At 35.5% G+C, this 15372-nt stretch overlaps 1 non-coding gene across 1 annotated transcript; it reads right to left on the bottom strand.

Annotated features, from left to right (window-relative positions):
* Nucleotides 1–2970: 2970 nt before the first annotated feature.
* Nucleotides 2971–3044, bottom strand: TRNAT-GGU (transfer RNA threonine (anticodon GGU)). The gene has a single exon. It is a non-coding gene; the product is annotated as a tRNA-Thr (tRNA).
* Between the last annotated feature and the right edge of the window lie 12328 nt (nucleotides 3045–15372).

The raw sequence follows: 15372 nt of genomic DNA, 5'->3' as shown, positions 1-15372 counted from the left end.
GTTATTTGATATTAGTTTCATGTGTGCAGCACAGTGTTTAGGCATCTATATAATTTATGAACTGATCACCTCTATAAGCTTAGTACTCATTTGACACCATACATAGATTTAGAACACTTTTTGCTATATCCCCTATACTGTATTTCATATCCCCATCACTATCTTGTGACTACAAATTTGTACTTCCTAATGCCTTCATCTTTCTCGCCCATCCCCAAAACGCACTCCCATCTAGCAACAACCCCTTTGGTCTCTATATCTATTAGTCTGTTTCTGTTTTGTTTGTTCTTTAGGTTCTGTATATAAGTGAGATCATGTGGTGTTTGTCTTTCTCAGTCTGACTTAGTTCACTTAGCAAAATGTCTTCTAGGTCCATCCATGTTATTGCAAATGATAATATTTCATTCTTTTTTATGGCAGAGTATGAAGGCAACACAATTTCTTTATCCATTCATCCATTGAGGGGCATTTTGGTTGTTTCTATATCTTTGCTGTGGTGAATAGCGCTGCAGTAATCATAGGTATGCATACATTTTTTAAAAAAAATTAGTGTCTTGGATTTCTTTGGATAAATAACCAGGAGTGGAATTGCTGGGTCATAAGGTAGTTCTATTTTTATTTTTTTAAAGAACTTCTGGACTGTTTTTTCACAGTGGCAACACCAATTTGCAGCCCCACCAAGAGTGCACAAGGGTTCTCTTTTCTCCAAGTCCTCACCAACACTTGTTGTTTGTTGATTTATTGATGATAGCCATTCTGAAAGGTTGAGGTGGTATCTCATTGTGGTTTTTGTTTGCATTTTTCTGATGCATTTTCATACGTCTATTGGCCATCTGTATGTCCACTTTGGAGAAATGTCTATTCAGGTCCTCGGCCCATTTTTTAATTAGATTTTTTTTTTTTTGGTGTAGAGTTCTATGAGTTTTTAATAAATTTTTAATATTAACCTCTTATCAGATGCACCATTGGCAAATATATTCTCCCATTCAGTAGGATGTCTTTTCAATTTGTTAATGGTTTCCTTTGCTGTGAAAAAACATTTTAGTGTGATGTAGTCCTATTTGTTTATTCATTCTTTTCTTTCCCTTGCTGGAGGAGATATATCAGTACAAATATTACTAAGGGTAATCTATGAAAGTTTATTCTGAAATTTTTTCCAAGAATTTTACGGTCTTGGGTCTTAATTTTATTCTTTAATCCATTTTGAGTTTTTTCTTTTATATGGCATATGAAGGTGGCCCAGTGATATTTTTTTGCATGTATCTTTTCAGTTTTCCAAGAACCATTTATTGAATAGACTGTCTTTACCTCAATGCATATTCTTTCATTCTTTGTCATTTATTAAATGACCATACAGGATGGATTTATTTCTGGACTCTCTATTCTGTTCCATTGATCATTATATCTGTTTTTATGCCAATACCATGTTGTTTTGATTTCTATGGCCTTGTAATATAATTTAATATCAGGCAGCATGATACCTACTGCTTTGTTCTTCTTTCTCAGGATTGCCATGGCAATTTGTGGTCTTTTAAGGTTTCATATAAATTTTAGTATTTTTTTTAATTCTGTGGAAAATGGCATTGGTATTTTGATAGAGATTGCATTAAATCTATGGACTGTTTTGGACAGTTGAACATTTTAACTATATTAATTCTCGCTATCCACGAGCATGGTATATCTTTTTATTTAATTGTACATTTTTTAATTTCTCTCTTTAATGTACTATAATTCCTAAGTACAGGCATTTTACTTCCTTGATTAAATTTATTCCTAAGTATTTTACTTTTTTGATTTAATCGTAAATGGGATTGTTTTCTTAATTTCTTTTTCTGATCATTTGTTATAAGTGTATGAAAATGCAACTGATTTCTGAATATTAATTTTGTGTCTTGCTGCATTACTAAATTCATTTCTCAGTTCTAATAGTTTTTTGTAGCATCTTTGGGGTTCTCTCTATATAGTATCATGTTATCTGCAAATAATAAGAGTTTTGTTTCCTCCTTTCCCATTTGGATGCATATTATTTCTTTTTCTTCTCTGATTTCTCTGGCTAGGTCTTCCAAAACTATGTTGAATAAAAGTGGTGAGGTGGGCATTCTTGTATTCTTCCTGATCTTAAGGAGAATGCTTTTAGCTTTTCCCCACTGAATATTATATTAGCAGTGGGTTTGCCATAGACTGACTTTATTATGTTGAGGTATGTTCCCTCTCTTCCCACTTGGCTGATTGTTTTAATAATAAATGGATGCTGGATTTTATCAAATACTTTTTTCGCATCTATTGATGTGGCCGTATAATTTTTATTTTTGATTCTGTTTTTGTGGTATGTCATGGTAATTGATTTGCAGATATTAAACCACCCTTACATACCAGGAATGAATCCCATTTGATTGTGGTGCATGATCTTTTTAATGTATTTTTGAATTTGGTTTGTTAATACTATGTTGAGGATTTTTGCATCTATGGTCATCAAGGATATTGGCCTATTGTTTTCTTTTCTTCTTCTCTATCTTCTTCTCTTTCTTCTTCTTTTTTAATGTCTTTGCCTGGTTTTGGAATCAGGTTAATATAGGCCTCTCATAAAATGAGCTTTGGAGTCTACCCTCCTTTTGAATTTTTTGGAATAGTTTTTGGAAAGTAGTTGTTAATTCTTTTTTTTTTAAGTCAAAGTTTACTAGGGTGACAAGGGTTAGTCAAGTTACATAGGTTTCAAGTGTACAATTCTATATTGCGGAATAAGTGTTAATTTTTTTTTTTTTTGAATGTTTGCTGCAATTCACATCTGAAGCCATCTGGTCTAAGACTTTTGTTTGCTGGGAGTTTCTGTATTACTGACTCAATTTCATTGGTAACAATTAGTTGGATCAGATTTTCTGTTCCTTCTCCTCCTCCTCCTCCTGCATCTCCTGCTCCTCCTCTTCCTCCTCCTCCTTCTTCTTTCTTCTTTAAGGAGAGTGCACCTCATAGTGGCCCATGCAGGGATTGAACCAGCAACCTTGGTGCTACCAGCACCATGCTCTAACCAACTGAGCTAACTGGCCACCCCTTGATTTTCTTGATTCAACTTTGGAAGATTGTATGCTTTTAGGAATTTATCCATTTCTTCTAGATTGTCTAATTTGTTGGCATATATTTGCTCATAGTATTTTCTTTTTTTTTTTTTGTATTTCTGTGGTGTCCGTTGTGACTTCTCTTTCATTTCTGATTTGATTTATTTGAGCCCTCTCTTTTTTTCTTGATGAGTCTGTTTAATGGTTCATCAATTTTGTTTATCATTTCAAAAAACCAGCTCTTGGTTTCATTTATCTTGTATTGTTTTCTTTATCCTCTGTTTCATTTATTTCCACTCTGATTTTTATTATTCCCTTCCTTCTATTCACTTTGGGCTTTGTTTGCAATTTTTTTTTCCAGATCCCTTGCATGTAAAGTATTTGAGATTTTTAAGCTTTTTGTAGGTAGGCCTACATTGTTATGAATTTCCCTTTAGGACTGCTTTCACTGTGTCCCATAGATTTTAGGTCATTGAGTTTTCATTTTTGTTGGTCTCAAGGTATCTTTTGATTTCTTCCTTAATTTCATTGTTGACCCATTCATTATTTAGTAGCATGTTATTTAGCCTCTATGTGTTTTTGTGTTTTTTAGTGTGAATTTTTTGGAATTGATTTCCAGTTTCATACCATTGTGACTGGAGAAGAAACTTAATATGATTTAATCTTCTCATATTTATTGAGTCTTGTGACCTAAAATGTGGTCTGTCTTGGAAAATGTTCTGTGTGTAATTGAAAAATAATGTATATTATGTTGCTTTTGCAGTAAAATGCTCTAAAAATATCAGTTAAATCCATCTGTTCTAATGTGTCATTTAAAGCTGCTGTTTCCTTGCTGATTTTCTGCCTGGAAGTTCTTTCCATTGGTGTCAGTGGAGTGTTAAGTCCCCTACTATGACTGTGTTACTGTTGATCTCTGCCTTTATGTCAGTCAATATTTGTTTTATATATTTAGGTTCTCCTATGTTGGGTGCATAAATGTTTGCTAGGATTATGTCCTCTTGCTGTATTGATCCCTTTATCATTACACAATGTCCTTCTTTGTCCTTATTACAGCCTTAGCTTTAAAGTCTATTTTGTCTGATATAAGTATTGCTACACCATCATTTTTAATCATTTCCATTTATGTGAAATATCTTTTGTTTCCCTTTACTTTTAGTCTATGTGTGTCTTTTGATCAGAGGTAGGTCTCTTTTAGACAGCATATGCATGTGCCTTGTTTTCTCATCCAGCTACTCTATGTCTTTTGATTGGAGCATTTAATCTATTTATATTTAAAGTGATTATTGATATGTACATAATCATTGCCATTTTATTATTCATATTTTTTATGTTTGTTTCTTTTCTCCTTTCCTCTGCTTAAAGGAGCATTTTTTTTTTTTTTTAACATTTCTTGCAATACTGGCTTGATGGTAATGGATTCTGTCCTGTCTGGGAAACTCTTTATTTCTCCTTTAATTATAAATGATAGCTTTGCTGGGTAGAGCAGTCTTGGTTGTAGGTCCTTGTTTTTCATCACTTTGAATATTCCCTGTCACTCCATTCTGGCATACAAAATTTTCATTGAGAAATCAGCTGATGGTCTTCTGGGAGGAGCTCCCTTTTAAGTAAATATAGTTGTCTCTCTTTTTTTTTTTTTTTTTTTTTTTTTTGCATTTAGAATTCTCTCTTTCTTTAACCTTTGCCACTTTAATTATGATGTGTCTTGGTATGGGTCTGTTTGGGTTCATCTTGGTTGGGGCTCTCTGTGCTTCCTGAGATTGTATGTCTATTTTACTCATCAGGTTTGGAAAGTTTCATTTATTATTTTTTCAAATTGTTTCTTGATCCCTCTCTTCTCCTTCTGGTACTGCTATGACACAAAAATGTTGTTATGCTTGATGCTGTCCCAAAAGTCCCTTAAACTGTCTTTATTTTTATTATTCTTTTTTTGCTTTTTATTGTTCTGATAGGGTGTTTCATGCTATCTTGTCTTCCAAATTGCTGATTCGATCCTCTGCTTCATCTAATTTGCTGTTGAAACCTTCTAGTGTATTCTTCATTTTAGTTATTGTATCTTTATTTCTGACTGGTTCTTTTTTATGGTTTCTATTTCGTACTTTATGCTTACTATCTCGTTGCTATGGGTTCTTGCTATGACCCTTATGCATTCTTATAACCAGTGTTTTAAACTCTGTCTCTGGTAAGTTGGTTACCTCCATTTTGCTATGTTCTATTTCTGGAAGTTTCTCCATTTCTTTTATTTGGGACATGTTTCTTTGTTTCGTCGTCCAGGCTGCCTCTCTGTATTTGTTTCTATGTATTAGGTAGATCTCCTATGTCTCTCAGTCTTTGCTCAATGGCCTTATGTAGTATTTGTCCTGTGTGGTCCAATGATACAATCTTCTGATCTATTTTGCATGTGTTCCAGGATTTTCCCTTGTCTATTTTGTCTGTATTATCCTATTATAGTTGAACCTAGATTGCTTTTAGCATGTTGGTGGGTGTGATTGACTCCCAGGCTGACTGACTCTGTGGATTGGCTATGCCCACAGCACATGAGTTGCTGTGTGAGGACTGACACCTTCAAGTGGAGTTCACCCTGCTGGCTCTTTTCCTGTGAGTCCACCCTTTGGGTGTGCTGCTTATCGGCCTAACCAGGTAATGCTCTGGTGTGGTCTGAAGCTGAACTCTGGGTGTGTAGTCCCTGATGTCTATTGTGATTGGCTCCTGTGTAGGCCTATTTCAGCCTTGCCTGTGACTGACTCAGGGGTACCCAGTAAGAACTGCACAACTATATGTGGTTGGTTGTTGCCAGTGCTGGACCTAGAGGCATGCCAGTGTGGTTTTGCTATGAACCAAGTCTGGCTGTCACTAGTATTGGGCATGAGGCAGCTTAGCAAAATGCCTAGGACCCCCCTATATGTGTTGCCACCTGCTGGCTTCCCGTAAGGCTCAGGTGTTGAAAAGCCTCCTTAGGTGTGTGGGCCAGGTTGCTTTACACAGTATTGAGAGTGCTCCCAAGAATACAGCTCTACGTGGGCAAGTCCAGGTTTCAGAGTGTTACACAGTGGAGGCAGTGGTTTTAACAAAGTTATTGCAGTTACAGTTCATGCACCAGTACTTGGCCTGCAAATACTATGCAAAAATGCCCTGAGGACACCTCAGCCAGTCACCACTCACCTCAAGCCCACAAGTTCTCAACAGCTGCCCAAGAAAGGATGCTGTGCAGGCTGTAGCTCACTGCTCACCACCAAAAGTTGCCCAGGCCGCTGCGTACCATCCGCTGCTCTAAAAGGCTTCTGCAGCTCATGGGGAAGGGCTGGCCTATCAGTAGTCTAGAGTGCCCCAGCACTGCAGTACTAGCTGTGTGGGATGCTGAGGTCCCAGGGTGCCACCAAAGTGGAGTGCATGCATGGATTTTACCAGACCAATGTGCTCTCAGATTTGGCTTTATGAGGGATGATTCAACATAGAAAAGATGATGTTTTTCTGTAGGCTACATGTGAGACAGGCTCCACGCAGAGACAATAGCTGGTCCCTCCAGCCCTTTCTTTGAGGCCACTCAACTCAGCCTTTCCCTGTATGTCTCTGGCACTCCTTGAGTTGCTGTCCCCTCCACTGAAGACAAGATGAGTGTTTATAAGTGACTGAGTGTGGGTGGGACCTTCAAGAGGGGTGTCAGTGTTTCCAGCCACCTTCCATCTCACCAGGACAAACAGACAGAGGTCTCTCTGACTTTCACTGCCAGCTGTTGTTGGAATTCCTCTTCCTAACACAGGACCCATGGGCTGGGGAATCAGGTTTAGGGCTAGAACCTCTCTTTCTTTTGGGGCAACGCCTGCCAAGGAGAAGTCCCTCCCAGTGTTCAACCACTATCTGTTGGTTTGGGGTTAGCCTGTTTTGCATCTCAGCCCCTCCTAAAAGTATTGATGTGGACTATTCTTTAGATCCTTGGTTATAGGGGTTCTCTTCAACTAGTCCTCACATGATTTTTTAAGTTGATTATTCTATAATTTATTTGTAATTTTGGCATTATCTTGGGAGGCAATAGGCATAGCATTTACCTAATCTGCTATATTGGACCTTCTCCTTTGCTATCATTTAAAATTGAAGGATAAAGAGCTTCCCAGATGAGAAAAGCTAAAAAAAAGTTCATCACTACCAAACAGTACTACAAGAATTGTTAAAGGGACCCTTTTAAGATGAAGAAGGGGGAAAGGGAACATAAAAATGAATACTAAAATAGTATTAACTATGTGTCTATCAATAATTGTGTTAAATATAAAAGAACTAAATCCTCCAATCAAAAGACATAGGATAGCTGCATGGATAAGAAAACAAGACTAATACATATGCTGTCTACAAGAGATCCACTGCATATCAAATGACACACATACACTGAAAATAAAGGGATGGAAAAGATAGTTCATGTGAGTGGAAACAAAGAAACAAAAATCTGTGGTAGAAATACTTACATAAAAAAAACATACTTTAAAACAAAATCTATAATAAGAGACACAGAGAGAGATTACATAATAATAAAGGGCTCAATCCCACAAGAGGATGTAACCCTTGTAAATATTTATGAGCCCAACAGAGATGCACCTAAATATATAAAGCAAACATTGACCCACATAAAGGGAGAGACCAACAGTGATACAATCATACCAGGGACTTTAATACCCCACTGACACCAATGGACATATCTTCCAGACAGAAAATGAATAAGGAAACTGTAGCCTTAAATGACACACTAGACAGATGAATTTAATTTGTATTTTTAGAGCATTTTACCCCAAAGCAGCAGAATATACACTCTTTTCAAATACACATGGAACACTTTCCAAGGTAGACCACATGTTAAAATATTAACAAAACACCTCTTAATACATTCAAGAAGATTGAAATCATATAAAATGTCTTCTCTGACCACAATGTTATGAAACTAGAAATCAATTACAAGAATAAAGCTGGAAAAAGACACAAAAATATAGTGGCTAAATAACATGCTACTAAAGAATGAATGGGTTAGCAAAGAGATTAAGGAAGAAATCAAAAGATACCTTGAGACAAATGAAAATGAAAGCACAGTGACACAAATCTATGAGACAGAGTGAATGCAGTACTAAGAGGGAAATTAATAGCAATACAGACCTATCTCAAGAAACAATAAATACCCCAAATAAATAATCTAAACTTACACTTAAAGGAACAAGAAATACAGCAGCAAACAAAGCACAAAGCAAGTAGAAGGAAAGAAATAATAAAGATCAGAGTGGAATTAAATGAGATAGAGTCTTATAAGTGCCACAAGTGATCAATGAAAGTAAGAAGAGCTGTTTCTTTTAAAGGTAAACAAAATTGATAAACGTTCAACCAGACTCATCAAGAAAAAAAGAGCAATCAAATAAGTAAACTGAGAAATGAAACACAAGTGACTACAGGCACCACAGAAATACAAAGAATTATGAGAATATATTATGAACAATTTTATGCCAACAAAATGGAAAATCTTGAAGAAATGGATGAATTCCTAAGAAACATAAAATCTTCCAAAACTGAATCAAGGATAAACAGAAAATCTGACCAGACAAATTACTATCAATGAAATTGAATCAGTAATAAGAGAGCTCCAACAAATAAAAGTCCTGGACCTGATGGCTAAAAAGGTGAATTTTACTAAATATTCAGAGAATTAACACCTGTTCTTCTCAAACTGTCCCAAAAAATTCAAGAGGAGGGAAAGCTCCCAAGTTCATTTTTATGATACTAACAATACCCTGATTCTAAAACCAGAAAAAGACATTACAAAAAAGAAAATGGCAGGCTGATATCCCTGATGAACATAGATGCAAAAATTTTCAACAAAATACGAGCAAATCGAAACTCAGCAATAAACAGATCATACATCATGGTCAAGTGGGATTATTCTTAGAATGCAACTTGGTTCAATATTCATAAATCAATTAATGTGATACACAACATACACAAATTTAAAGATAAAAACCATATGGTCATATCAATAGATGCAGAGAAAGCATTTGACAAAATCGAGCATCAATTTATAATTTAAAAAAAAAAAACACTCAGCAAAGTGGGAATAGAGAAATCAGACCTCAAAAAAATAAATGCCATATATGACAAATTCATAGCTAGTATCATATTCAATGGGCAAAAGCTAAAAGCATTCCCCTTAAGATTAGGAACTCTCCTATTCAACAAGGTATTGGAAGTCCTAGCCACAGTAAATAGACAAGTGAAAAGAAATAAAATGTATCCAAATTGGAAAGGAAGATTACAACTGTCATTATTTGCAGATGACATGATACTATATATAAAGAACCCATTTTTATACACCAGTAATGTACTGCAGAAATAGAAATTAAGTAAACAATCCCATTTACAACTGCATCTGAAAAATAAGTACCTTGGAATAAATTTAACCATGGAGGTTAAAGACTTGTACTTGGAAAATTGTAAGATACTGAAGAAAGAAGTTGAAGAAGACACAAATAAATGGAAGCATATACAGTGTTAATAAATAGGAAAAATTAATGTCCACACTATCAAGGCAATCTATAGATTCAATGCAATCCCTATCAAAATGTCAATCATAATTTTCACAGAACTAGAATAAATTTATATGGAACCATAAAAGACAATGTACAACAATGTGAATGTCCTTAATGACACTGAACTGTTGACTTAAAAACAGTTAAAATGATAACCTTTATGTTGTGTATATTTTAAAATAATAAAAAAGAGGGTAGGAAATATAATAATTCAATAATCTGAGAAAAAAGAAATTTATGTAAGTAAATTACTTGCCTATACCATGTATCAAAATAGTAAAAGCAAAGTAAGTTGAAATGCAGCAGGAAACTTTCTGTGTTTATTCAAACAAATATTTTATAGTACCTACTATGTGCCATTAACTATTCTAAGCATTTGAAAAACAATGATGAAGGATGCAAGCACTGTTCCTTCATTCACCTTCTGATAGAGTTGAGTGTGTATTGGGCAAGTAAGCCAGAAAATGCAACACAATGATATTTAAAGTATAAACTGTTGTGATATTATCAACTGTATTTTATAAGTGAAGAACTTGTAAAAAATAAATTTAAAAGAAGTGATTTACTCACAGTGACAGAGGCAGAACTCAATCCTTTGTACAACAAATAGTGCATTGCTGTGGGTATTGTCCTATATTGGTGGGTATTGGGTGTTTTATTGTGTGTGGCAGTACCCAGCTCTCTGGCGTTTCTCTGGCTGCCTCAAGAAGAAGGTAAAGATTTGATGAAAGGAAAGAAAGACGGCTCTTTGCTTCCATGTTAGGAAGGAGCTATGTAATAATATCAATGCCCTTGCTGTGAAAGAAGAAACAACTTGAACTAGAATTTTAGAATGTACAATACTTTTTAAATTATAAAATCAAAACCAAGAGTGTATAGGCATTAACTCACCCAAGGTCTTTTCAATAAAAAAAAAAACTATGGTAAACAAGATTTTGTGTCTTATTCTTGGGCAATACAATTGAGAAAGTGCTTTAGTAGTAATAGATTTTCTTGCAAATGAGCTATGTTACTGTTTATTGGATAGAAGATTTATATTCTCTAAAACTTGCTAGACTCTCTTTATCTCACTTTATCATGACATACTGTAATTCTTACAGAGTTATCTTACAGAGTTATCACTTTACAGACGTCTACAGTTTATGTGAGAATATGCCTACCGCACCTTCTTTCCAAGTTCCCTTGTCCTCCATACTCCTTTTCTCTACTTAGTACTCATGTGACAGAATTAAGTTAGCTCTGAGGAGTAGTTTATATACAGGACCCAAAAAATAACAATTCTGACTTCAGTGTGGCTGTTTATGGGTGTGTACGTTTTCATAAAACAGAAACAACAAATTTTCTGTAATATCTATTGTCAATTGCTAACCAAGAGTAGTAACCAATACAGAGCTCTTGACAGGATACATGAGTCCTAGCAGAGACAACTGGTCTTTCTCAACCATAACTACTGCGTTAAACTGTGGATTCTAAGACATGTGTTTCTTGTTTGAGGTTATAGTAAACAGAAGGGAAGAAATTAAAAGATGTCAGGAACAAAATCTGAGTAAGACATGAGATGTTTATCAAACCCCTCTGAGGATAGTTGATGTCTTGCCATTAAAACATTGTTTCTGGAAAAATAAATGATCAAGTCATAAGAAATAAAACATGTCAATTTGACCAAATATCCTTCAAAGTTATACAAAATGGTACTTTCCAAGCCCAAATTCTAAACTCATGTTTTATTTCATTATATCGCTCAAGTAGTTATTTGGTCATTTATAAAGGACTTAGATTGTACAAAATGTTATGCTATGGGACCACAGAGAAGATCAGCGATACAAAAGAGAAGTTATACTTGTTATTATGTCAGATTATTTTTTCCCAAAATGGCCACACCAACATATATATCTGCCATCTCACATGCCATGTTCTTCCTAAAATATGACTAACTTCCCTCACATTTAGAGGTACAGTCTAAGTTCCCTCCTTTTGAATCTGGATTGAGATACGACTTCTCTGAAAGAGTATAGAAAAAGGAATTTATGTGACTTCCAAGGCCAAATAATAAAACAGATATAGCTTCTTCCTGGTACCCACACTAATGATATTAATACTCAGAAACCAGCCACCAAGCTCTGTGGAAGCTGAGCCTAGCACATTTGGAGAAGCTACATAAAGTCCTCATTGAGAGTAACTTTAGCTTCCAGTTATATGTAATGTAATGTAATATAATATAACATAATATATAATATAATAAAATATAATAATATATAATATAATATATTGAACACTTTTGTGCTTCAAGGGACATCATCAAGAGAATGAAAAATATAAGCAACAAAATGGGAGAAAAAAAATCCAAATCATGCATATGAAAGGGACTTAGAATATATAAAGAATTTAGATTACATCACAGAAATGACAGCTTGAGACAAGCATTTTAAAATCTCCCCTGGAATTTACAACAAATTGAACAGCTTTAATTCCAAAAGGGACTATCTGTGCAGCAGACAGACAAGACTAAGAGACATGAAATTGAAATCATCTAAAGGTGGGCAAATTGGGCGAACAGAGAAGGAGGGAAGGGGGAAGTGTGGAGACAAGAGCCACATGGGTGGCAGGACTCAGACCAGAGCTCCGACCTCCCTGCATTCAGAAGCTATAGCAGTCATGGAGGAGGGATGAATTCAGACTGCTAGCACTCCCCTTATGGCTGACAGTCCCATCTGAGTGATCAGCATATAACACAGCTGAACCCCATAATCAGTGTAAAGACCTCGGAGTAAAGACTGAGAAAAAAAAGGTGAATACGGTGGTTTAAGCCCTCAGAGGATGCAACACATAGGCATGGCCAAACCCTCCCTTTCCTCCCAGACCTCTCACCATCCCCACCCTCCCAGTACTCGAAGCAGAACAGTAACAGTATCACATCAAAAAAAAGAGAATATTTGCAGTTCTGAGAACTGTGGCCCCACAGGCATGGACTCACAGCCTAACTAGTTCCTGCAAAGGGAAGGGAGCCTTGGGAGCACTACTTGCTATGCTCGTGGTTTCCAACTTTGCTCAGAGCCAACTCTCATAACCAAAAGTTCCCCTGCCCCTACCTATCTGGTCAGATTCCTGCAGGGGTACACAGAGCCGCTGAACACACAGGCCCTGAAACTGGTGCAGGAAGAGTTTTGGAATGTCAGAAGCTCCCCACATACCCCCAAGGAGGTGGTTCCCTGAGACCCAGGCAACATACTTACAGAGGAAAAGTCCACCTTCCAGGGAATGCACCCATTGAAAGAAGCCAAAACAGTGCAGAGAAAATATAACATTACAGCATGAGAGAGAATAAAAGGCTGAAGTAGGACAGAAAATAAAGCAGTCTACCAACACATACTGGAAAGCAAAAGAAAGACCTCTTCATATGAAACTGTTGCAGAACCCACTCCTGTGGATGCCTAGGAAGAAAAATAATAATTAATTAATTGCCATGAATAGCCAAGGTAACAAGGCAACAAAGAAAGAAAATGCAAAGTCTCTAGGAAATGAACTTAAAGAAATGGAAATATGTGATTCAAATGAAAGGAAATTCAAGAGCGCAGTTCTTAAACAACTCAATGAGATGTAAGAAAACACAGACAGGCAGTTTAATGAACTAAGAAACACATTCAAAGAACAAAATGAACATTTCACCAAAGAAATTGAAATTTAAAAAAAAGAACCAAATAAAATGTCTGGAGATGAATAACACAATAAAAGAAATGAAGAATGAAATAGCCCAGTTAGGTGATAGAGCTGACCAGATGGAGGAAGGAATCAGTAACATCGAAGATAGAAATCTGGAAATGACACAGATGGAAGAAAAGAGAGACTTGATATTTAAAAAAAAAAAGAAAAGAAAGAACTCTACCAGAATTTTCTGACTCCATCACAAAGACCAATATAAGAATAATGGGCATACCAGAAGGAGAAGAAAGAGAGAAGGAAATAGAGTATACGCAAATAAACAGTCAATGAGAATTTCTCAAAGTTGTAGAAAGAACTGCATCCTCGAATCCAAGAAGCAAACAGCACACCTAATTACCTGAAACTCAACGGGCCTGCTCAAATGCACATTGTATTTAAGCTGTCAAAAATTAACAACAAAGAAAGAATCCTCAAGGCAGCCAGGAAAAAGAAGATGGTAACCTGCAAAGGAAAGCCCATTAGATTATCATCAGAATTTTCAGCAGATATTCTACAAGCCAGTAGGGAGTGGAATCAAATATTCAAATTATTGAAAGACAGAAATTTTAAGCAAAACAATACAGCCAGCAAAGACATCCTTTAGATATGAAGGAGGAATAAAGAACTTTTCAGACATACAGAAACTGAGGGAATTTTGTAACACACAAACTATACTACAAGAAATACTAAAGGAAGCTATTCGACCTGAAACAAAAAAGCAAAGGAACACAAAATTATAAGTAGTATTACAAAGAGACAGACAGAAGCAGAAAATGGCAACCCCTCCACCAAATAGGGCACTATACACTTAACAATAGCATACAGAGTAAAGAAATAAAAATAAATAAATAAATAAATAAATAAAAAAACTTAAAAAGACAGGAAAAAGACAGCTTGCTACTGTAGCACAGAAATCTACTCATAGCATAAATAGGGATAATTTGTAACAGCAAAAATATTAAAAGGGAGAAAGTAAGGGTCTGAACCAGCAAAGGGAATGGAGAAAGGAAGTATGCTGAAGAAAATGGAATACTCTAAATATGAAACTTTCTGTTACATAAACTTAATGACAAAGACTCAAAAAACAAACAAACAAACAAAAAATCCAGAACTAAAATGCATAACATAAAAAAAAAAAAACGAAACAGAGGGAGAAATCTAGAAAACCACTACACTGAAATGACAGCAACAAAAAGGCAAAGCAACAATGGAGACATCGTCCCACCAGAAAACCAGAGATAGAATGATAGGAAATCCTCATATCAATAATCACTCTAAATGTAAATGGACTGAACTCACCAATAAAAAGGCACAGAGTAGCAGATTGGATCAAAAAACTAAACCCAAAATTTTGCTGCCTCCAAAAGACACATCTCAGCTACAAAGACAAACACAGACTCAAAAAGTAAAAGGGTGGAAACTGACATTCCAAGAAAATGGTATCCAGAGAAAATCAGGTGTATCCAAACTGATATCAGATGAAACAGACTTCAGGATAAAAAAGATAATGAGAGAAAAAAATGGACATTTCATAATGATAAAGGGGACTATCTAACCAGAAGACAAAACACTCATCAATATTTATGCCCCCAAAGAGGGAGCACTGAAATATACCAAGCAACTATGAATAGAACTAAAGGAAGAAATTGATCAAAACACTATTATAGTAGAGGACCTAAACACATCATTGACAGCTATGGAAAGATCATCCAAAAGAATATAAATGAGGAAATATCAGCTTTAAATGACACATTAGATGAAATGGACAAAATGACGTTTATAGAGCACTTATCCTAGAACATCAGACTATACATTCTTTTCTAGTGTACATAGAACATTTTCAAGGATAGACTGTATATTAGGACATAAAATCAGCCTCACCAAATTTAAGAAGATTGAAATCATACAAACTATTTTCTCTAATCACAAGGCTTTGAAATTCGATAGCAACTGCAGAAGAAAAAAAAAGTAGGAAAATCCACAAATATATGGAAACTAAACAATATACCTTTAAAGAACGACTGGATCAAAGAAGAAATAAGAGGCGAGATCAAAAGGTACATAGAAAC

The sequence above is a fragment of the Rhinolophus ferrumequinum genome, chromosome X, assembly GCF_004115265.2.
Source record: "Rhinolophus ferrumequinum isolate MPI-CBG mRhiFer1 chromosome X, mRhiFer1_v1.p, whole genome shotgun sequence".
In the NCBI taxonomy this organism is placed as follows: Eukaryota; Metazoa; Chordata; class Mammalia; order Chiroptera; family Rhinolophidae; genus Rhinolophus; species Rhinolophus ferrumequinum.
Note: the sequence above shows the minus strand (reverse complement) of the source record. Positions and strands in the feature narration are given on the sequence as shown.